This window comes from Chinchilla lanigera, unplaced genomic scaffold (genome assembly GCF_000276665.1).
Source record: "Chinchilla lanigera isolate Chin_1 unplaced genomic scaffold, ChiLan1.0 scaffold00146, whole genome shotgun sequence".
Classification (NCBI taxonomy): Eukaryota; Metazoa; Chordata; class Mammalia; order Rodentia; family Chinchillidae; genus Chinchilla; species Chinchilla lanigera.
The window spans coordinates 2,010,051-2,034,760 of record NW_004955547.1 but is presented as its reverse complement, the minus strand read 5'-3'; positions in this window follow the sequence as shown (position 1 = coordinate 2,034,760).

Here is a 24,710-nt window from a genome sequence, read left to right as displayed (position 1 = left end):
CCCGCCGGCCCGGCGTGGACACCCCGAAAGCGCGTCCCTGGGCGCCCCACGTCTTCGGTTTCTCCGGACGTGTCTGGTAACGGTGGACCGCTCAGCTGTTGGAGTTTCTGACATCTCTAAACTCAAGGAACTCCATTTGCGTGATTTCTGGACAGCTGATAAAACGCGGAGTCGGCAGGGGGAGGCTTGTGTTCCTGCGGCCAGGGGCCTCGTAGGGGGAGGCAGACGCTGCTCCCTGACCGCCCCGGGGTCTGGGACTGGAGCGGCCACCCTTCTGAGCCTCGGTGTGTGCATCTGTGAAGGAGGCTTGAGCACCTGGAGCGCTCACTCCTCTTCCGAGGGTCTCCAAGTACTCGAAGCATTTGACTGTGCTGCCCCGCAGCACGTACTGCCTAATGGGGCTTTCTACCGCACCTTCACAGTTGGGCAGGTTTGGCATGTCACAGCCTCTCTGAGCCTCAGTGTTCTGTCCGTAAAAGGGAACAATCGATCACAGTATCAGCCTGGTAGATTTTACTGTGAGGACTACAGGGGCGAGCGCATTTCACGCATTTCTAGCACAATTTTGCCACACAACCTGCCACATAGTAGCTTTATTGAGGTATATTTGACATACAATAAACTGTACATGTTTACGGAGTACAGTGTGGACATGTGCATACATGCATAAAATCTGCACCACCAAGATAGCAAACGTACCCAGCGCCTTCCAGAGCTTCCTGTGCCTTCGAATCCCACCCTGCCTCGCTGTCCCCACACACCCTCACCGAGCAACTAGTACTGATCCTCTTTCTATTACTCTACATTAGTTTGCAGTTTTCAGAATTTTAGATAAATGGAAAAAGTGTGAACTCTTTCTGGAGGGGGTATAGCCTCTTCCATTCAGCATAATTATTTTGAGTTTATTTTGCTGTTGCCTATCGAAAGCTCATCTCATTTTATTGCTGAGTAAGAATCTTTATGGGGCTATCTCGTACCACAACTTATTAATTCAGTCATCTGTTGACATTGAGATTGTTCCTAGTTTTTGTCTATTGCAAATACAGCTGGTGGGAACATGCATGTGCAGGTTTTTGTATGGACATACACTTTCATTTCTCTTGCTTATAAATGCTTGGCATAAATAAAATGACTGACTCTAGTGTAGGAATACTGTATATTTAATATAGTATGAAAGATCCAAACTGCTTTCCAAAGTGTTTACTCCATGTTATGTTCTGAACAGAAGCCAATGAGAGCTTGGGTTGCTCCACATCCTCACCGGAATTTGGTATGATCAGTCTTTCTAGTTTTATGCATTTATTAGAATGCAGTGTTGTCTCATTTGTAGTTTTGGTTTGTTTCACCAATAACTAAAGATGCTGAACAACCTTTACGGATTTGTCATGAGTAAATCCTCCGTGTGAAGTTGTCTGCTCAAGTTATTTGCCTGTGTTTTAGGTTGTTTTCTAATTACTGAGTTTTGAGAGTTGTTTATAAATTCTGGATACAGGTCGTTTAGCATGTGATTGGCAAATACTGTTTCCCAGTCTATGCTTTATATTCTCCTGACAGAGTCTTTCAAAAGCCCAGAAGTTTTACATTTTTGTGAAGTCTTATTTATTTTTTCTTCTATGGGTCGTGCTTTATTCAGGTATGTAAGGGTCGAGTTGTGCACTCTCTAGCCTGTTTCATTGATCTATTTGTCTGTTTTGACCCTACTACTACTCTGGCTTGATTAGTTTTATAATAAATCTTGAAAACAGGTAGTTTAAACTCTCTCACTTTGCCCTTCTTCTTCAATGTTAATTTTACAGTTCTAGATCCTTTGCATTTCCCTATGAATTTTAAAATCAGCTTGCCAAATTTTTTTCTTTTCCCTTTTTTATTAGTATATGTTTGCAATGCATGAGAAGTATTTTCATTGTGGGGAATCGGTGCATATACAGACCTTGTTTTGGTCCTTTTTACTTCCCCTCCTCCTCCCCATCCGCATCGCTCCCTATCGCCAAATCCCCTTCCCATCTCCACAAACCCATGTTTCCTATCGTCTTTTATTTTGCTCCTAAATTACAGTATTTATACTGTGGGCTTTTCATGTGAAGAAACCATGTGATATTTAACCTTGTATCTGATATATTTCACTTAGCACTGTGGTCTCAAGGTGCACCCATTTCCCCACAAAGAACTCAGATTTATCCTTCTTTATGATTGAGCAGTTCTCCAACTGTGTAGATATGCCACAATTTCTTTTTGTTTTTTTGTTTGTTTTTTTCCTGGTACTGGGAATCGAACTCACGACCTCGCACTTGCCAGGCAGGTGCTGTGCCACTGAGCTAAATCCGCAGCCCCACAATTTCTTTATCTGTTCATCCATTAATGGGTATGGGGGCAGCCTCCAAGATTTAGCTGTTATGAGTTGTACTGCTAAAACATGGGTATATAGGGGCTGGGGATTTAGCTCAGTGGCACAGCGCTTGCCTGATAAGAGTGAGGTCATGAGTTCAATTCCTGGTACTGGAAAAAAACAAACAAACAAACAATAAATAAATAAATAAAACATGGGTATACATGTATCACTGTAATATGATGTCTTTAACTCTTTGGGGAAGACAGCCAAGAGAGGTACAGCCCAGTCAAATGGAATCTCTATTTTTAGTTTTCTGAGGAACTCCATACTGATTTTCATAGTGATTGTACTAGCTTACATTCCCACCGACAATATAGAAGTGTTTCTTTTCCCCCTACAACCTCTCCAGCACTTGTTATTTATTTCTTGATGATAGGTATTCTTTCTGGAGTAAGATGGAATCTCAGTGTTATTCTCATTTGCATTTCTCTAATGGCCAAAGATGCTGAACATTTTTTTATGTATTTATTGGCCATGTGTACTTCTTTTGAGAAGTGTCTATTCATTTCAATTACCCATTTTTTAAAACTGGGTCTTCTATTTTATGTGGTATAATTTTTTGAGTTATTTTTATATTCTAGATGTTAGTCTTTTGTCTGAGGAGTAGCTGGCAAAATTATTTTCCCATTCTGTAAGTTACCTCTTTACTCTGTTGGTTGTTTTCTTTGCTGTGCAGAAAGAAGCTTTTTAACTTGAAGTCTCATTTGTTGATTATTGGTCTTATTTCTTGTGCAAATGGGGTTCTATTCAGAAAGGTCTTGCCTAAGCTTGTCTTCAAGAGTTTTACCAATTTTTTCTTCCAGCAGACTCAGTGTTTCCGCTTTCATTGATATCTGACTTTATTTTAGAGCAAGTTGAGAGATACAGGTCTATAGTCATTCTTCTAAATGTGGATAATCCGTTTTCCTAGCACCATTTGTTAAGGAGGCTAGTTTTTCTCCAGCATATGTTTTTGTCCCCTTTGTCAAAAATCAGATAACTGAATGTGCCTAGGGTTGTTTCTGAGTCCTCTATTCTGTTCCATTGACCAACATGTCTGTTTTTGTGCCAGTACCATGCTATTTTTATCAAGCTTGTCAAATTCTTTCTTTTGTTTTTGCTTTGTTTTGTTTCTTGAGACAGGGTCTCACTATGTAGTGCAAGCTGGCCTTGAACTCCTTATGTAGCCCAGCCTAGCCTCGAACTTACTACCATCCTCCTGCCTCAGTCTCCTGAGTGCTGGGATTATAGGCGTGTGCCACCACACCCAGCTAAATGTGTCAAATTCTTTAAAAAAAAAAAAAAAACAGAATTTTCATCAAGGTGCATAGAATCTTGTCATAGCTTGGGGTTTTACAAGGGTAACAATATAATAGAGGATACATATTTTATAATATTATTTATAATAGTTGCCCAAAGAATCATATACAAAAGAGAGTACAGGAAATCTGTCCACACACCAGAGAATCCAGCTGAGGGCCTGGATGCCATGATAATGTCCTGCATGAGTCCAATTGAAGACCTAGAGCCCATAACAATGCCTCCCATAAGTCCAACTAGAGGCCAAGAGCCCACGACAATGTCTCATGCAAGCCTGTTTCACAGATCTGTGCTGGGAAGGCCCCAAGATCTGTAGTGGAAGCTAGAAAGTTTGTGCCAGTGGGATGAAGGATCTGTGCTAGCAGGCTGAGGGATATGAACTGGAGCCAGTAAGCGATGCTCAGAGTAAGAACCAGAGCTCCCCTGAAAAGTACTACAATCATCCTCAGCAACAGTGAGGTCCGGTGCTCCTCCAATGATGAGGATAGCTGAGTTTCCACTGGGGAAGCCAATGTAACAAGCTTCTCCAGGAGACTGAGCAATGCAATATCTTCCCCTCTGGAGCCAGGATGCCATGCTCAAAATGAGGACCAGAGCTCCCCCAAAGTGAACCGAAGGCATTCTCAGTGACAACAAGGTCCTGAGCCCCTCACACAATAAGAACAGCGGAGTTCATCAGGAAAGCCAGCATGACGAGCTCCTCCAACAGAACCAACAGCTCCTTACAGCTTCTAACAGCACTCAATAGCTTCTCAGTTCCCAACAGCCTCTCTACTTCTTCCTCTCCAGTTCTGCCTCTTATGCTACTGGCAACAATCCTCAGGTAGGTCTCCCACACCTGGCACCACGCTGGTTCAGTCCAGCTGGGTGTTGGTACAAGTTGACCACCAGCTGTCAGTCCACCACAAATCTATAAATCAATTTAGGGAAAACTTACGTTATGACAGAACTGAATCTTCCATTTCATAAACATTCTGTTAATGTCAGTCCCCTTTTGTAGATTTAAGGAGATTAGTCTTACTCATGTTTCTAGGATATAGTCCTAGTGTGTATTTTTTATGTTAAGGGTATGTTTACATTTCAGTTTCTGATTATTCATTGATATTATATAGACATATGAACAATTTATATATATTGATCCTTATACCTTCCAACTTTGCTAAATGCATTATTAACCCTAGCTTTTTCTTTTGTAAAGTCTACCAAGTAACACCTCATCTACAAATAAACACAGTTTTCTTTCTTTCTTTCCAATCTAGATGTATTTTGTTTTTTCTTGTCTTATTGCACTGGCTAGATCCTTTAGTACAATGTTGAATAGAAGCAAAAAGAGCAGGCATTTTTGCTTTGTTCATTTTAGGGGAAAAACGTTCAACCTTTCATCATTAGGTATGATGTTGGCTATAGGTTTTTTGATGAGGAGGTCTCTTCTATCCCTACTTTGCTGAGGGTCATCATAAATGTATGTTGAATTTTGTGAATGCTTTATGCATGTGATTTTTCTTTTGAGTCTGTGAATATACTGAGTTACATTGATTTTCAAATATAACTAATCTCACATTTCCAGGATAATATATTGGCCTTGAACTGCTATCCTGTTATATATTGCATATACTTATATATTGGCTTTGATTTGTTAAATTTGTTAAGAATTATTGCATCTATATCCTTTAAGTGTATTGGTCTGTAGTTTTCTCACATTGTCCTGTCTGGTTCTCATAATGCTGGCCTCATAGACAAGATTGAGACGTATTCCTTCCTCATCTCTTCTAAAGTTCACATTATTTCTTCCCTAAATAACTGGTAGATCACCCAGTGAAATAATCTGGACTTGGAGTTTACTTTGAGGGAAAGTTTAAGTATAAATTTAATAATAAGTACAGAGATACTTGAGTTTTTATATCTTGAGTGAACTTTAGTAGTTGTTCCTTTCAAGAAATTTGTCCATTTCAGCCAAATTGTTGAATTTATGAGCATAAAGTTGCTCATTTATTCTTTTTTCTACCTATAGATGTAGTTATGTTATCTCTCATTCCTGTTATTGGTAATTTATTCTCTCCCTCTCTCTACTTTTTCATCATTTCCTCCCCCTCTTCTTCCTCCTCCTCCTCATCCCTCTCGTCCTCCTTCTCCTCCTCCTTCTCCTTCTTCTCTTCCTCCTCCACCCCCTCCTTCTTCTTCTCTCTCTCTCTCTCCCTGTCTGTCTCTCTCTTTCTCTCACACTTTTTCGTTTCACTGACTTTACTGATTTTCCTGTGTTCTCATTAACAGTTTCATTCTCTTAAGGTAAAAGTTGAGGTCGTTGATCTCAGACCCATCTTCTCTTCTAAAATGGGTATTTAGAGCCAGGCATGGTAGTGCACACTTATAATCCCAGCACTCAGGAAGCTGAGGCAGGAAGATCATTAAGAGTTCAAGACCAACCTGAACTACATAGCGAGACCCTGTCTCAAAAAAACCAAATGAACAAATAAATAAATACATACATAAATATGTATTTAGTGCAATTATTTATTTATTTTCTTCTGAGACAGCATCTTACCATGCAGTTCAGGCTGGCCTTGAACTCCTGGCAATCCTCATGCCCCAGCATCTATAATTTTTACTTAGGTACTACTTTAATTGGATCCCACAAATTTTGATATTTCAAATCAATTAAAAATATTTTCAAATTATACTTTTAAATTCATTTTTTACTCATGGCCTATTTAGAAATGTACTATCTAGTTTTCAGATGTTTTTTTCCAGATTACTTTCATTGTCAATTTCTAATTTTAGTGCATTTGATCAGTAAACATGGTTCATATAACTTCAATGTCTAAATTTTTGAGGCATTTCATAGCTCAGAATATGATCTTAGTAAACATTCTGTGTGTACTTCAGAAGAGTTTGTCCTCTGTTATTGTTGGATGGAATGCTCTATAAGTGCCAGTTAGTCAAAGTGAGGATAGTGATACTCAAGTATTCCATATCTTCACCAATTCTTTTTATTTGTTCTATTATTTATTCAGAAAGAGATTTTGAGGCTGGGGATATAGCTCAATGGCACAGCACCTGCCTGGCAAGCCTAAGGTCCTAAGTTCAATTCCCAGTACAAACAAAACAAAACAAAACAAAACAAAACAAAAAATCAGAAAGAGATTTAGAAATATCTGAAGGCATGCTATTTTTTTTTATTCTTGTAATTTTAGCCTTTTTTATATCTTTAAAGTGAACTTCTTAACAACCAACAGAATGGACAACCAATAGAATAAGAGAAAATATTTGCAAACCATGCATCTGATAAGAGGTTAATATCCAAAATATATAACAAACTCAATAGTAAGGAAACAAATAACCTGATTTTAAAATGGGACAAGGAAGCCGGGAATATAGCTTAGCAGCAGTGCCTGCCTGGCAAACTCTAGGTCCTGAGTTCCCAGTACCAAAAAAAAATAAAATAAAATAAAGTGAAATAAAATAAAATGGGACAAGGACTTGAAGTATACAAATGGCTGAGAGAGCTACAGAAAAATGCTCACTATCATGAATCATCAGGGAAATTCAAATTAAAACCACAATGCCATATCAATTCATACACTTCACATAAGTGTGTTTTAAGGATGTACAGGAAAGGGAATCCTTGTATATTGTTGGTAGGAGTGCAAATCAGTACAGCCATTATGGGAAACAATATGAAAGTCATATGATCCAGCAAAATCGGTACTGGCAATATATATGTGTATATACATATATATATATATCCAAAGGAAATTAAGTCAGAATGCCAAAGGGTCATCTTGACTTCCATGTTAATTGTATCATTGTTCATGATAACCAAGATAGGGTGTCTACCAGTGGATGAATGGATAAAGAAAATGTATATACATATACAAATGCACACAAATGGAATACAGCTCTCAGTCCTGTAGTCCTGTCTCTTATGATAACATGGATGAGTCAGAAAGAAAGTATGTCAAGTGAGATAAGCCAGGCAACAGAAGATAGATACTGCATGATCTCATTTATATGCAGAATCTAGTGAAGTTGAACTCATAGAAGCATAGAATAAAATAGTGGTTACCAGAGATTGGCGGATGGAGCGTTTAGGGAGATGTTAGTCAAAAAATCCAAATTTTGATTAGAAGGAGGAATAAATTCAACACATCTGTGGCTGTAGATGTTAAGTGTTCTCATCACAAAAAAGTAAGTATGTGAGGAAATAAATATGTTAATTAGCTATATTTGGTCATTCCACCATGTATACATGTTTCAAAATATGCTGCACATCATAAATATACAGAATATGTAAAATATAAAATGTATTTTTATTTGTCAGTGTCAAAGTCCCTTCCCTTAAAATGTGAGTTTCTTTTAGGCAGCATATGATTGGGTCTTACTTTATTTTCTAATCTGCCAATATCTGGTTTTCAGTTGGGGGAGTTACACAAGTTATGGTTCATATGATTATTAATATGATTGGGGTTATATCTAATAATATGCTATTTTTTTCCTATTTGACCATATCTTTGTTCTTTTCATCTCTTTTTCTCCCTTAAAATTTTTTGTTTTGGGGGCTGGGGATTTAGCTCAGTGGCAAAGTGCCTGCCTGGCAAGCGCAAGGTTGTGAGTTCGGTTCCCGGTACCGGAGGAAAAAAAAAAAAAAAAAAAAAAATTGTTTTGTTTTGTTTTGTTTTTTTTCTGGTACCGGGAATCAAACTCATGACCTTGTGTTTGCCAAGCAGGCGCTGTGCCACTGAGCTAAATCCCCAGCCCCTCCCTTAAAATATTAATTGGAAAGTATTTTATGATCCCATTTTATGTATATCATTGACTTATTAGTTTAACTCTTTGTTGTGTTACCTTACCACTACATAAATTTGTGTTTGCATTAACTTGGGCACTAAACTAAATTGTAGTTTAGTTCTTTGGCTCCTTGAGCTTAGTGTGCTTTGGACACAGTAGGTTTTCAATACATGCTTACTGCATGAATGAGCATTTGTTTCTTTACCTCTTGCATCTGCAAAGATTTAGTTGTTACCTGCTGAGGGTGCTCCAGAGGATAAATAAATCAAAGTGAACGTAAATAGGAAGGAACGTAAATAACCACAGATATGGTTAAAATAGAATTACTGGAGGATTTATGTATGATAAGAAATCCTATGTGTAAAGAAGTGAAAAGGAAAAGTTTGAGGTTACAGACTTTTAAAAAAAATTCAATAGGACAATATAAAGTCTTTCCTCCTAATAGACTCACCTTTGTAAATAGCTTTTATGTTGCATTTTCTGAAGCTCCGTGGTGGTTACAATCAGAATGAATGTCCTTTTAAATCCTGCTTTTTCTGAAAATCAGGTCCTTGGGAGCCATCATTAACATGACTGCATTTGTCAAGTAGTGAATGAGGAGAGAGTTCCGTGTCCTTTCTTTGCTATCTTCACAAACACGGAAATTCTACCCCAGGGCATTGTATGAGGTTCCATAGAATGCTACCTTTAAGCTCCAGGTAGCTAAACTTACAAACTTCAAAATATGAGAATGTTTGCTGGCTCCATGAGGATCTTTGAAAGCATCAAAAGTGTCAAGGATTTCCTCAGACAATGAAGCTCGTATCAGGAAAAAACGTCAGTGCACTGAGGAATGAGTCTGTTTAAAAAGATAAAAGAGGAATTAGATTCACCCAGGGTTGCTCCGGAGGCCACACCCAGGAGCAGGGGTAGAGTTCCCTGAGGACGACGAAGCCAGCCCGGGATGAGGAAGGCTGCTCAGAGTGCCCCGCGACAGAATGGGCTGACCCTGAGGAAAGGGGCCGAGAGCTTTCATCCAATGGAAAACTGTAAGATCAGGGGCTGGGGACTTAGCTCAGCGGCAAAGCGCCTACCTGGCAAGCGCAAGGTCATGAGTTCGGTTCCCGGTACCGGAGAAAAACCAAAAAAAAGAAAAACTGTAAGATCAGGGGCTGGGGATTTAGCTCAGCGGCAAAGCGCCTGCCTGGCAAGCGCAAGGTCATGAGTTCGGTTCCTGGTACCGGAGATAAACCAAAAAAAAGAAAAACTGTAAGATCAGTTTTCTAAGTATTTTTAGAATTAAGGACCCTGAAAATCTAATGAAAAGTGTGGATCTTTTTTATTCCAGAAAAAAATGATCAGATCCATATATACCTGTGCATACACATACACACACACACACACACACAAAGAGAAGTTTGTGTTCAATGGTGAAACTCATTTTTAAAGCCCAGGTTAACAATGCTCAATGTAGTGCTTGCTTTGGCGGCACATGTGCTAACAACAATGCTCAGTGTATACAGGTGCTTTAAGTGGGAAGTGTTTCTGCAACTTCACCTCTGAGAGTCTGTGACCCTCTAGTCTAACGCCATCCTCACCACTACCCTTAGAGGCCATCTAAGGTTCCTAAAAAGCCAGCAGAAATATTTCCTCCTTTGGATGTTCTGCTTCACTTCTTTCTACCTTTTACTCAATAGTAATTTACTTAATCTTCTATCCCTTATTCCAGATATTACTGCTTCCTCTAAATGTACTGTTCCCTTCACTGAAGACAGATTTTAATCCCTTAGCTTTCTGGGATGCCAGCAGACTCCAGTCTGAAAATTTTATCTCTGAGATTACTACTAATCTCCTCCTACAATGGCAGGCCCTGCAGAAGTAAGGGTGATGTAGAAGATATCACCCACTCTAGTCTTCCTCTCTACTGGAACCAGTACAAAATCCCCTGTGACATTATGCCTTGTATATTAACTTGTGGGTTTTTCTTGGTTGATCCTACTTTTGGACGGTTGTTGTCTTGCAAATAATTTACCAATTAATTTGGTCAAAGTGCACTTACAAGAGTACAGTTTATACCTCAGGGTCAGCCAATGGAACCCCTGGAGGGGGCTGCTGTGCATCGTGTGTAGTAAGAAGCCTCTGTCACAGGCATCACTGAGAGAAGTGTTCATGGTGATCAGCCATGTGGACTGCAGAGAGAGCCAGGCATCGTGGATTTCTGTCTCACCGTGTAGGCTTTTCATCTTGGGCAGTTATAGAAAACTGAACTTTAGCTTCCTCTCTGGACAATGGAGATAATGTTAGTTGCTAGCCCACAGGGCTGTATGACAGGATTACATCAGTCAGTGTACAAACACAGTAAGGTACCTAGCTCCTACTAAATGCCTTGTATTAGTTTATTATCCATATGCCCAAGATAGGAATCTTACTTGTAATGGACCCTAAATCTGGGGAGCTCTTGCTCCTTAATACCATTGATTCTTAATACTTCATTTCCACTGTTACTGCTTTTATTATTTCTTCTTTACTATAATGACTAGAGTATTGTTCATTCTTTTCCCCCTCCCCTTGAAAAGTCCTGGAGTAAGCAGAACATATCTTTTTGCATTGGTGACTTGGGACTTAGATATGTGTCTTGCTTGGTTCAACAGAAAGTTAGCAGTTGTGATACAAGCAGAGGCTTTGCATGTGTCTTTGCACCATCTGACTTAGTCTCTGTACTAAAATAAACTAGAACATCAAGTCCCCATCTAGTCCAGAGCCGATATGGAGATATGGAACACACCTGAATCCTCCCTGCAGCCTGGAGCCTGGGTCCAACTTCCCCCAGCTGAACTGCAGACTCAGAAGTGGGAAATGCTTGGAGTGAGAAACACTTTGGAAGTGGTGATGCAGCGGTAGCTGACTAGGGCAACCCCCTTTCCAGCTAATCTCCCTACCTCTGGTTTCTCTCTATTCCACTCCTTTTCAGTCTCACCTCCTGGCCCCAGGCATACTGTCCCTGTACTGTCCACAGATACAATGCCATATCTAGGTATTTCGTTGTACAGTGTGCTGTTTCTTTCCCTAGTCAAGTGTTCTTTGTTCTTCAAGGACCAGCCTATATGGTTTATAAAGTTAAACTTTCTCTGACTTCCTCCCAAGTCAAAAATAAGTCATTTAGTATATATATATAATTGTAGAGGAAAAATCACAATGTGTTATAGATATACACAGGTGTGTGTGTGTGTGTGTGTGTGTGTGTGTACACGTCTCTAGCTATCTATGTAACTATAATATGCATTTCTGGAAACTAAGACTATACATTCTTGGTGTTCCATTCGCCTGGATAAAATTTAACGTGACACCATGGGGACTGAAACCATAAGTGAAAATAAACGTTCCTCTTTTCAGTTGATTATTTTGTCACAGATGGAAAACTGATCAACATACCATTTAACTTGTATAAAGCAGAAAGGCTTTAACAAATGTAAAGTATTTACCTTATTCAAGTGACAAATAGAAATTATTCAACTAAAAATTCATTTAATTCAAAAATTAAATGTTAAAAATTTATTGTGTATGCATAGCTTTTTTTGTATCAAATTTGATGAGCTTCACAAATTATAGTATCGAAAGGTAGACTTTAAATTAAGTAAAGGTTAGAAGGTAGAAAACTTCTGTGTTTTGTTCCTTGAGTGATCCTAGCCTACAAATATCTGCATACCTCAGTGTGTGATGGGGTCATGATAACCCTATTTTAAAGTGACCATATTTTAAGTTGAAGATGTATTTAATACACCTAACATACCAATACACCTAACGTACCAAACGTTACACCTCAGCCTAGCTTACCTTACGTTGGATTCAGAACACTTAAATTAGCCTATGCTTGGACAGAGTTACCTAGCACAGACTGTGTAAGTGTCAAATATGTGTCATGTAATTGGATACCTGTATCCAAACTCCTGGCAACGCAGCACATGGGTCTTACTGTTTGTTTACCCTTAGGATCACATGGCTAGGGGTTATGGGTCACTGCCACTGCCCAGCATTAGAATGTCACTAGCCCAGGAAACAGTTAAAATTCAAAGTGTGGTTCCTACTGAATGCAAATTGCTTCTCACCATTGCAAAGTTGAAGAGTTGTAAGTCAAACCATCTTAAATCAGGGACCAGTCATCTTTGAATAAAGGTTGAAATTGTCTTGCTTTTCAAGCCGAGTGACTTTTGAGAAAAATTTTAGTTACTCTCTGTCTATGGATTTGCCTAATTTGGACATTTCATATAAATGGAATCATACAATATGTAAGTCTTTTTTTGACTTAGCATAATGTTTTCAAAGTCTGTTCATGAATCAATATTTCAACTCTTTTGGTTGCTGAATAATATTCCATCAAATAAATATACTACATCTTACTTTAAAAAAAATTAACGCGACAGACAATGCCTTGCACAAGTTACCCTTGCTTAATAGTTTACCTTTCTTTCTTGTTACTCTCTCCTATACAAAAATAGTACCTTCTAGGACTGAGATGCTTTCAGTGCCCCCTCCACACACCCAAGGTCTGCAGCTCCCAAAATATGTACCAAGGCACCCCAGGACACAACTCCCAGAGGCTTTGGAAGACATTTTAACTTTCCAGGGGAAATAGACTGACACTCAACATATGCCAAACACTGCATAACCTTTAAGATGAGGTAGTTTAGAGGAAAAGCATTCCTTTAAATGACATTATCTCTTTGCAAACCTGGATTTTTCAAGAGTTTCTAGGGTAAAAAGTAAATAGTATGTGAACATCAGTGTGGAAAAAGAAAGTATTGGATACCCTGTGTCCAATCTGATCCTGTATCAGAAACCTGTGTAGTGCCCAACAGATGTACATATCCCATTAATGTATTATTGTTTTTATTTAAGAATAAAGTTAAACTGGGTGAGGTGGTGCATGCCTATAATCCCAGAACTTGAGAAGCTGGGGCAGGAGGATCGCCATGAGTTTGAGGCAAGCTTGGGCTACATAAGCAAGTTCAATAGTGCACTACATAACAGGACCCTGCCTCAAAAAAAAAATGCAATAAAGTTAAAATATTATTTTATTTCAATTTAAATCTACTACTGCTGGATGCAGTGGTGCACTCTTGTAATCCCAGTACTCAGGAGGCTGAGGCAGGAGGATCTCTGCAAGTTCAAGGCCAGTCTGAGCTACACAGCAAGACCCTGTCACAAAAAAACAAAGTAAAACAAAAATTAAAAACATAAAGCGGCTATGTAGTTGTTAGGACATAACTACATATTTCATTGTTTAGACCTAGTCAGTCAATAATGGGATGGCTAGGTATTACTCTTGGCCTCGGGATGCCATAAAAAACTCACCAAGACATTAAATGTTCAGTAAACTGAGAAAACTTGGGAATGTTTGTCCTGAGCTGATGCACACTTCTAAAGTATTCCCCGTGCCACAGCCCTGCTTGAAATGCCCCAGGCTCATCTGGAACATCCCGACTTGTCCTTCAAAAAGCCTAGCTTGGGTTCAGCTTCCTCCAGAACGTCTTGGAGGATGTTGGGCCCAGTGCTTGCATCCCGGTGAAGTCCGTTCTCTCTCCACACCCTGTGTACAGTAACGCTCATCAATAATAAAAGCGTCACTCTTTTGTGGGCAGTATCTCCAAGAAGAAACTCTGGATCATCCTTGATTGCTGTCTTTCTCTCAAACCTCACGACTGATGTCTCAGCAAATCCAGAATCCAAACTCTCTTTGTGGCTACAGCCCTGGTCCAAGTCTTCACTGTCTTTCACCTGTTTTTTTTCACAGCCTCTTGGTTGAGCTCTATGTTTCCACTCCAGCCCTTCTTCAGTCTTCTCTCAGCATCTAGAGGGCTCCTTTAAAATGCAGGCCAGATCAAATGTAGGTCCACTCAAAACGCTCTAACAGCTATAAAGGCCATAAGCCTACTGGGAATGACAAGGGCCCCAGTACTGTCCCCTGATGGAGACCACTATGAAGTGGCTCTGGGCAGGATTTATATTAAGCAGTTGGCTTTTCGTGTTTACTTGTGAGTCTGCCCAAGGCCTTGGGCCCTTGTCTGCAGATGGGTGTCCTGTAATGGCGGGTGAAGCCGTGGTGCCTCAAAGGACAAGACAAGGCCACAGCTAAAGGACACCTGGCTCCAACCTCGGTTAACTAGATAAAGACTGTAGCTACAGACATCTCACTCCTGGATGGAGACCTCCCTGGAGACAACATAGTTCTCCTAAATTAACATAATGTCTTACTTGGAGAAATCCTTGTAGGGACTCCCAAGGCCCTGCCATTCAAGACAGATTCCTGCCTTTCTTCAGTTCTGATCACTACATAAATACGGGGCACCCAGAAAAGTTCTTGGAGCCCCCAGAGAATCTCAAATTCTGTTGGAGGGTTTTGAACCTCCTGGAGCCCTAAAATCAAACCACTTGACTCTTTTATTTAAGCCTTTGCCATCCACTCGTTCAGGAGATTACAGGCCTGCTCAGTGTGTAATGACTAGTGGATAACATTAACCCGATTGTCTCCTGCTAACTCCGACTCTATCTCCTTCTAGCTTCTCATACTGCGCATGCGCACTGGCTTCACCCATTCCTCCTAACCCACACGCAGTCCTGTCTTCTGGCTTGTGCAACTTGCGGCTTCTTCCAGGCGCGCTCTTCCTCCAGATAGCCACAGAGTGCGCCCTCGTGTGTTTCAGATAGTGCTGCTAGTATCTCATTCCCCAGCCAGAACTTCCGCCTCGCCCTCAGCGCCTCTCAGATCCCCTCTTTCCTTTTCTCCTTAGCATATATCATAGCTAACATACAATGCATCTTATGTATTTATCTTGTTTTTCACTCTCCTACTAGAACATCAGCTCTGGGAGGGCTGGGATTTTTGTCTGCTTTATTCACTACTTTATCCCCAGTACCTACAATGATGTCCCTTAGGCTCCCTAAATAAATGAACTGAATGAATGACAGAAATAAAACTTAAATGGCACATCATGTATTGGCATAGGGTTACACAAAAAGATCAATGAAACAAAATAGAAATCCCAGAAATACACCCCTACCTATATAAACCCTTGATGTTGGACCACAGATGGAAGTGCAGATCAACTGGGAAATGTCAGACTTTCTGTAAGCGCTGTGGGGGAGATTGGGGAACCACATGGAAAATAATGAAATGAGCCCCCTAGTTCTAGGTGAAATAAAGATCTAAATGTGAAAGCATGACTGTAAAGTTTTTGAATATCATCTTGGAAAATAACTCCATGACCTCAGGGAAAGAATTTCTTATGACACAAAAAGGCCTATATATAAGAAAAAATAAATTCTGACCTGATAAAATTAAGAATGTCTGTTTTCCACACACTATAATAAAGAGAGCAAAAAGGCAAGGTATGAAGTAGAGACAGCATTTGAAATCCATGTAACTAGCACAGGGACTGAGCACTCCTACAATCAAAAGTAAAACAACCACTAGAAAATGAGCAAAAAAACCTTAAGTAGGTACTACACATAAAAGGAAACCCAAATCTTCAATATGCCTGTGAAGAGATATTCAAACATGAATAGAAAAAAAAAAATCAAATCAAAGCCACAGTGAATGCCTATGAGATTGACACAATGAAGTTCAACAGTAAATGTTAGCGTAGATGAAGAATAAGAGACACTTTCACCCGTCCCTGGTGGTCATCCAAAGTGGTACGACCATGTGCAAAACAGTATGGCACTGTCTTGGTTACTTTTCTCTTGTTGCTGAGACAAAATACCCAATGCCCCAAATTAAAGGGAGGAAAGATTCATTTAGCTCACAGTTTGTGGAGGTTTCAGTCCATAATCTGCTGGCTCCAAGGCAGGGTGGCTCATGGCAGAGGGCAACAATTCATGGCAATGGAAGACAGCAAAAGCAATAGGAGCAAAAGAGGGAAATGATCCTCCTTCTGCGCCCTTTTACCTTATCCAGACTTCTGGGATGAAAGCAGTGCCAATCCAATCAGAGGACTGATTCAGCAACCACCCGGCCTTCCTCCCAGCACTGCACTGTGAATCAGTCATACTCTAGATTTAGCTGCCTCTGAAAAAGCCCACCCCCATGACCGTATGAGGCTTTGGGGGTACATCCAAACACCACCCATAGGAGGAACTATCTGGCAAAGTGAAGATAGTAATATTCCACATCTTCCCAAGTTCACTCTTAGGTTTATACCTTAGAGAAATGCATGCTCTCCTGCACCAGGATAAATGTAAAAAAAAAAAAAAGAAAGAAAGAAAGAAAGAAAGGATCATTAAAGTGATGTTTACAATAGTCAGAGGCCCCTCAAGAGTGGAATAAATAATTGCAATGATATCATCACAGAAAGAACTACTCTTTAACAATGAAAATAAAAGCTACAGAAAACAACCTGGATGACTCTCACAAACACATTGAACACAGAAACAAGACACAAAACTGAAAGCTGATTGTCCCCTTTACTTAAAGTTCAAGAAACAGATGCAACATATTCGATAATTTAGGGACTATACATTGGTGGCAACATTATAAAGAAAACGATGACCAGAAATGCCAGGGTAATAGTTACCTCCACAGGGAAGGGAAAGTCTCATTGGGAAAGGACAACAGGCAGGCTTCTAGGGGGCTAGCAGTGTTCAGCTTCTTGACTCGATTTGTGGTTATCAAAATTTTATTTTGCATTTTTTACTGAAAACTGTACTCTCTTTTGAGTGCTCTTTCATATGCATTGGGAAGCTTAAAATAAACTTTTTAAAAAGTGAGATGGTTCTTGGGGCTGGGGATTTAGCTCAGCGGCACAGTGCCTGCCTGGCAAGTGCAAGGTCTTGAGTTCAGTTCCTGGTACCGGAAAAACAAACAAACAAAAAAAAAAGTGAGATGGGGGGCGGGGATATAGTGAAGCAACACAGTGCCTGCCTGGCAAGCATAAAGTCCTGAGTTCAAATGCTGGTGCCCCAATAAAATACATACATACATACATACATACATACATACATACATAAGTGACAGAAGTTAAAAGCTCTACGAAAACACATTTCTTGCAATCAAGTGGAAATTTTGGATCAGTTAAAGAATGAAATGTCAACATGCTCCTTGGCAGAGCTTTGTGTTTTGGAGCTCCTACCTTAGGCATTAGGTAAAAATATGAAAAAGAAAGTTTGTAAAACTTTTAGCAGGGGCTCCAGCCAGTCTAAAAACATGCTTATCAAGTGAGATCAATTATTAAGAGCCTGAAGGAATCACTTAACATTTTACCCTGAGAGGAGAATTTTGTATTAGAGCAGTGTGGTAAGGGAGGCAATGCGATGGCAGATGAGCACTGAAATCTTGGCGGCTGACCAGCATAGAATTTTACCTCTCGTAGTGAACCTGCAGGCGCAAGTTCAGGGCGTAAAGAAGCGTTGTTCCGTATTCATTTGGGAACAGCCGGGACGTCAGCATCCAGCCAGTGGCTGAGAGAGCAGAGAACCTGCAGGTGCCACAGCCAGTTTGCATGGTCTGGCCTAGAAGTGGCCACAGCCCTGCTGCCCACATTCCGTCGGCCAGGATGCAGTCACATCGCCACTCACCTGAGGAAGGCGGAAAAACATTCCACTTACTAGAAGCCATTTCCACTGTTTGACACTTAGACGGGGAGCCTGAGGTTTTCTTAGGCAAGCTGGCTTTCACGCCACCGTGCTGCTCATTACTTTAGGGATCCACGAAGCTTTCAGAACACATTATTTGTTCCAGATCAAGTTCCATTGTACATCAGTTACAGCACTCACCACTGTACGCTGCCTGGACGCCACACTTCATCACGATAAGGGCTGTTTTCAAACAAATTCAAACACATACTCGCACATGTTCTTAACCCTAAGTTACATTTTACAAAAAAGGTGTTATGTGCAAAACCCTTCTGTGCCTTATTTTTATTCATTTAACACTGTATCTCCTCCACAGCACCACAAAAGTAAGAAAACAATATGTCTCAGAAATTTTCCCAGGCCCATAATAAAAAGCCTCCTCCTCATTCTTTGTTCTAGCTGCACAGTAGCTTTAGACCCATAAAGTAGCTCTTTATGGGTCTTTTGTAATCTGTTTATCCAAGGCCTAATCCTGTAGCCCCAATGCCTACTTTAGCACCTGATATAAGAGAGAACATTTTGGGCCAGGGATACAGTTAAGCAGCACAAGAACCTGCCTGGGAAGTGCAAGGTCCTGAGTTCGATTCCCGATACAAAAAAAAAAAAAGAAATCAAGAGAGAATATGTTATAAATGTCCTGAAGACAATGGTATTATGATAAAGCATATAAACATAAATGTGAAGATAGCCCAAGCCACAGCACTTTAACATTTAACAGAGGTAATTGATTAGAAAGGTATTCAGGCAGTAAAAGGGGCATGATGTCTGAGCCCAGGTTCTGGACTCAGAACATCTGGGTTGGAATCCCAGCTCTGCCACTCACTCAGCGGGTGCTCTGGGCACCTTATTTCCTCTTCCTGTGCCTCTGTGTCTTCATTTTAAATGAGGATCACTCTTTGGGATAATGCATATAAAGTGCTTTGCACAGCTCCTGACACATTCTCAGCGCTCCATACCTGTCAGATATCCTTTAGGGTGGTCATGGAGGTGTGTTTGGGGAGTAAGGAGAACAGTGGCACCGATGGTACAGAGATGTCAACAGTAAGGAATGTCCCGAGCAAAGGTGCAGAGCGGGGTTCAGAGGGTCTGGGTGGGAGAGGCTGATAGCTTTGTGGTGGGCATAGATAATCTGCTGAAGAGTGACGTGGAAAGGAAGCTGGTGAGATGGGGACATGGACAGCAAATTGAAATTTGTGTTTAAGACCACTAATTTGGAGATGGAGCAGAGATATCTTTGCTGAGGAAGATGAGTCTAACAAGCAGTGCTCAGGTGGGTTGAACAAAAGAGAAACAATTGAACGTCCCTGCTTTGTGTTGATTTTGACACTTTACAGACCTCAGTTTTTCTCATCTTTACGCTTTGTGATACAGGTGTGAGCCCTACTGTAGAAATAACCAGATTTAAAGAAGTTGAGTATATTGTCCATGGATGAGAACAAGAAATTAGTAAAGTTAAATATAAATCCGAAGTCATCTGATTCGAAAGCAGAGGTTTGCTGGAGCTGACTCCTAAAGGACTCTTAAAATTTCAGGAGTCTTTCATGTATTTATTAAACACAGGCCATTACTAAGAATTAAATTATGTAAACTTACAATTAAATAAATTATATTGAAAATAGGATGGAGTTGGAGTATAGTGTGGTGGTAGAACATTTGGTTAGCACGCACAAGGCCCTGAGTTCGGTCCCCAGCTCAGCAACAAACAAACAAACCAGCAAATGAAACAAGATAATCATTGCTTCCTACTTATTGCTGATGTTACTGTTACCCATGATTTAAGGTTATTTACATCCCTTGTAACTATCTGTATGATGAAAATAATATATAGTGTGCTACTGCTTGCCTCTTCCTGACCCTGCTTTCAGTATGATCACACAGCTTGAAATTGGCCAAGATGAGAATATTCATAACAGCAGTTCACACTTGCTACAGATCAGGGATTGAATTATCATTTTGCTGATTATCTAGATGTAAGAAGGTGGTGGGAAAATGTTAATAATATAAAGTTAAGACTGTATCATGTCTATAGCTATTATATTCTCCATAACACAAAAACTTTGAGGACACCAGTATTAGAAAACTGCTATCCAGCCTTGGGCTGGGAGCACCGGTCTTCGGACCGGGGGCTCACTCCCGGCCTTGTCGTTCCCCGGAAGGAGGGCTTCCGGCGCACAGGGAGCTGCGGGTGGGGAGTGCCAGTCTTCCGGCTGGCTAGCTTCATGCCTGGTGGCTCCCAGAGGGTGGGCCCCCAGCGCACGGGGAGCCATGCAGCGGCGAGCGCTATTGCGCGCCGGCCCTTAGGCCGGCTGCCGCCGCTCAATTGAGATCTATCATGACATGGAGAAATAGTGACACAGTTAGCCCACCATGCACCGACTGCAGTTGCCCACCCACGGATGTGTGTGAATCATTGAAACTTTGAACAACCCCTGGGAATGCATGCCATACAACGGGCCACTCTTGCTCCTGCCATTGGGAACCAGAAAGGTCCAGAGCCAGCAGAGGAGTAGCTGCTGAACAAAGACTCGGAGAACGTGAGAATGCAGACTAAGCTCACGGAGTCAGAGGTCCAGTGGACTGGGTTCACAAGAGCCGCTCGGAAGCTGTAAACCAGGAGGACCTTGTACAATACCTGCAGAGACTCATTGGAAGCCATTCTTTCCCTGACAGTACAGGCTGTGGTGGAGCTCCAGAGAAGTCTGCAACAGGATTCCTGCTGCTTGTGCTGACAGTTGGGGAGAGGACGCTAACTGGTTGTGGGATCCCAAAGCAATGGGAAGCTGGAGGGAAAAAGCTACAAAGAATGGCTTTCACCCCAGATAGCTCACTTGAGATGTTAATAAGAATTGCCTCCTCAGTATTCTATAGCCATGATGAGGAGGAGGCCAAGGAGAGAAAACAAAGAGACTGAGAAAAAGCAGCTGCGTTTGCTGCACCACTAAGAGAAACAGATCCCAGGTCTGATTCCCGGGGCTCCAAGAAGAACTCGACAACTGCATTCATCTGCTACCACTGTTAAAAGCCAGGCCACCTCAAGAGGAACTGCCCTAAGAGGCCCCATGGGCCATGCCCTGGATGCAAAGGAGACCACTGGAGATCGGTCTGCCCTCTGAGGTGGAGGCCCCAGAGCTCAGACCCATGCTACCAGTTAGTCCAACAGGAATGAGAGGGCTTGGGGCATGGTCTGCCTTCTCCCTCTGGCCAGACCGTCATCTCCATCGAGGAGTCCTGGGTAATCACGACTATGGAGGAACAAGAAAACAGCCTGTTGCTAGACACAGGTGCAAGTCTCTTAGTCCTTCTTTTCAATCCTGGTCTTCCTTCCAGCCATCATACCTCAGTGAAAGGAGTCACTGGTGAGGAGGTAATATGCTATTTTTGACAACCCTTAGGCTGTAACTACTTATTAGATCCTTCTTGCATATCTCTGTCTTCCTGAGAAACCACTTTGAAGATACCACCATGTATTATAGCAGCCATTGATATTTTCCTACTAATCTATCCATAACTGTGTAAAGTTTGTAATGTTCCTATCCTATTTCATAAATGGATATATGTTTATTATTATGTGTTTCCTACAACAACCATTGAGAATAGTTAATGATTTTTCAATAGGTCACTCATGTATAGCTCTGTTTATTTTCTTTAGAAGCCACTTTGAAGATACCAAAGTATAGCACAACAACTCTTGATAATCTCCTACCTCTTTTGTCTCTAACTCACTATTATTTGTCTATTTGTTTTCCTGAGAAACTATTTTGTAGACAATAATATGTAAAACGATAACCATTGATAATTTCCTACCATTTTGTCTGTAATTTGCTAAGTCCCCCCTATTATTATGTTATCCTTCTTTTACTCTTTAAAACAAAAAAATAAAAAAAAAAAAAGAAAACTGCTATCCAATTCAACAAAGCCACTTACGTCATTGACAGGAAGGGACGTTCAACATGTCTTTGCTATTAAACTTTGATCATACTGATGAACGCAAACAAAAGATCAACCAAAATTTGTGTCAGAACTGCACTAATTTGTCAGTGGTGAGCACAGATTTCTTATAGATATGGAGTTTGGGAAAAGTGAACTTCGTGACAGTCAATTGGCTATATGGTTGTTTATATCAGAATATTATCTATTTAATACTATTTGTAAGTTTTATGCCACATATCGTTTATATTGATGAAGTTCATTTTAAACATATATTAAACTGGCTATCAGGAAAAAGTTTATAATAAACATAGTAAGCTGGCTGTCCGGAAACTTGTGAAACATTTACCAGTGCTCCCCAGATCTAAGTTTTCCCACCAGAAAGGGAGACCAGCCGTACTTCTTGTATCACACTAATGACCTCCAGCAAGCATAGCATGTTTATTTTAAGCAAAGTATGTTATTTTCATTTGACCTGCTCCTTAATTTACTTCTAGAGCCTTGAAATACATCACTGCTTATTTTCAGCCCAAGTTATGCAAGTATGTAAGACTTCCTCTAACTCTGTAAATAGTAATTTTCTGACTTTGCCTTTCCCTTCAACACACTGATTCATCGATTCTAAAATGCATTTTTTTTTTCACATTTTAGCATCTCTGAAATCAAAGAGCCTCTTCCAGCCGCCGCTGGCTAGGCAGCAGCCGTGTCACTACCTCCACCAGGGTGAGCGCGGTCAGAGCTCTTACCTAGGCCACTGTCAAGGAGTTTGACTGATGTTTATGATGTCTTTGAAAAGATGGCTCATTCAGATGAAAGGTTACTGTGGTCACAGAAAGGCGGGGTAACAGAGCAGCAGGGGAAACTGAGGGTGACAAAACCAACGTTTCACTTTGGAGGAATGGCCATAATTCCAAATTTACCTGTAAAACCCGAGGAAGGGCCATGTAGGACCTAGGAAAGGAAGAGACCCACAGTTAGCTGAAGACATTTCTCCGTTTTGCTCCTGAAATACATGCAAAGGTGCTATGTGTCCTAAGCCAAGGAAACAAGGAACTGAAGACAAAACAAAAACAAAAGCTGCCGTGTCCCTTGGCGTAAATCAAAGAGACTGAAGTAAAGAGAAGCAGACGTGACCGGTCCGTGCGTCACCAGGGCCGTTGTTTAACCACTGTTTCATACTCAGTCGGCAGCAGGTTTCTTCCTCTTACTGGTTTAAAGGTCCATTTTATATCCAGTGGTATTTGAAATTTGCTTAAATCTAACTGCTACGTTTATTTTCCTATTGTGTCTGCTGTTTTACATCACACATCTAAAACATCTTTGTGTACTTTGTTGTTTCACTCAAGAAATCAAACAGCTACTTTAAAACCAGGTGCCTCTTCCATGCGTGTCTCTCTGCAGTTTTATTTCCTTAAGAACATAAGATCTTTTTTTTTTTTTTTTTTTTTCCGGGGGTAAAATTGAGACAGGGTCTCACTGTATAGTGCAGGCTAGCCTTGAACTCACTATGTAGTCCAGGCTGGCCTCCAACTTGCAACAATCCTCCTGCCTCAGCCTCCTGAGTGTGAGATCCAACTCTTTAAAATAACATTTAGATTGATCCGTACCATACATATGGAGAAATGGAAACATTCTAAATGTACATTCAATGGATTGTCACAAAGTGAACAGTACCCAAGTTAGGAAATAGGACCTTAATGGAATCTCAGAATCCTCTATGGGCCCCTCCCAGTCACCAACTCCGTTCTGCTCCCCAAAGATAACCACTGTTCTGACTTCTAAAACCGTAGATGAATTTTACTTGTTTTAAAATTTCATGTAAGTAGAGTAATACTATATATGTTATTTTACTTTTGTCTTCTTTCACTCAATAATATGCTGTGAAATTTATCTTGTTTAACTCACTTTTTTCATTGTTAGGCATTATTCTATTGCCCAAATACTATTAGTCAACTTTCTGTACCTATAACAAAATACCTGAGATAATCAATAAAGGGGGAAAGATTTATTTTGGCTCTCGGTTGTGGAGGCTTCAGTATATGGCTGATCAGCCCCATTGCTTTAGGCTCATGGAGGCATAAGCCATCATTTGTGGCAAAGGAAACTATTTACCTCATGGCTGAGTGTGAAAGAAAGAACAAGAGAAAGAGATGAGGTCCCTGTAGTTCCCAAGTAGGACATTCCCCCACTAGGACATGACCTACTGAGGACAGGCCCCTACAGAGGGCATGTCCCAAAGGAGGACACACCCCACAGAGGACACACCCCCATGGAGGACTCGCCCCAGTGACTAGACGATCCCCCACTAGACCCTGCCTCTTAAACTTTCTTTCACCCCCCAATAACACCATGCGGGGGACCAAGACTTTGGGGAGACAATCCACATCCAAACTATAGCAAATGTGATACAATAACTTGTATAGTTTACTCTTGATAGATATTTGAGTTTTTCCCCTTTTAGGGCTATTTCTAATAATGCTGCTATAGCCATTTTATCTCTGTCTTTTTGAGTATATATTGAGTTTGTGTTTCGGTTATGTATCTATCTAAGAGTGGCATTAGTGGCCCAGAGGTGTGAATATGTTTAACTTATGTAGATATTGCCAAATGCTTTTGATGTATGACAAAGGTACCAGTGTAGAGAAATAGAAAAATAATTTTTTTTTTTATTTTAAAGAGTAAAAGAAGGATAACATAATAATAA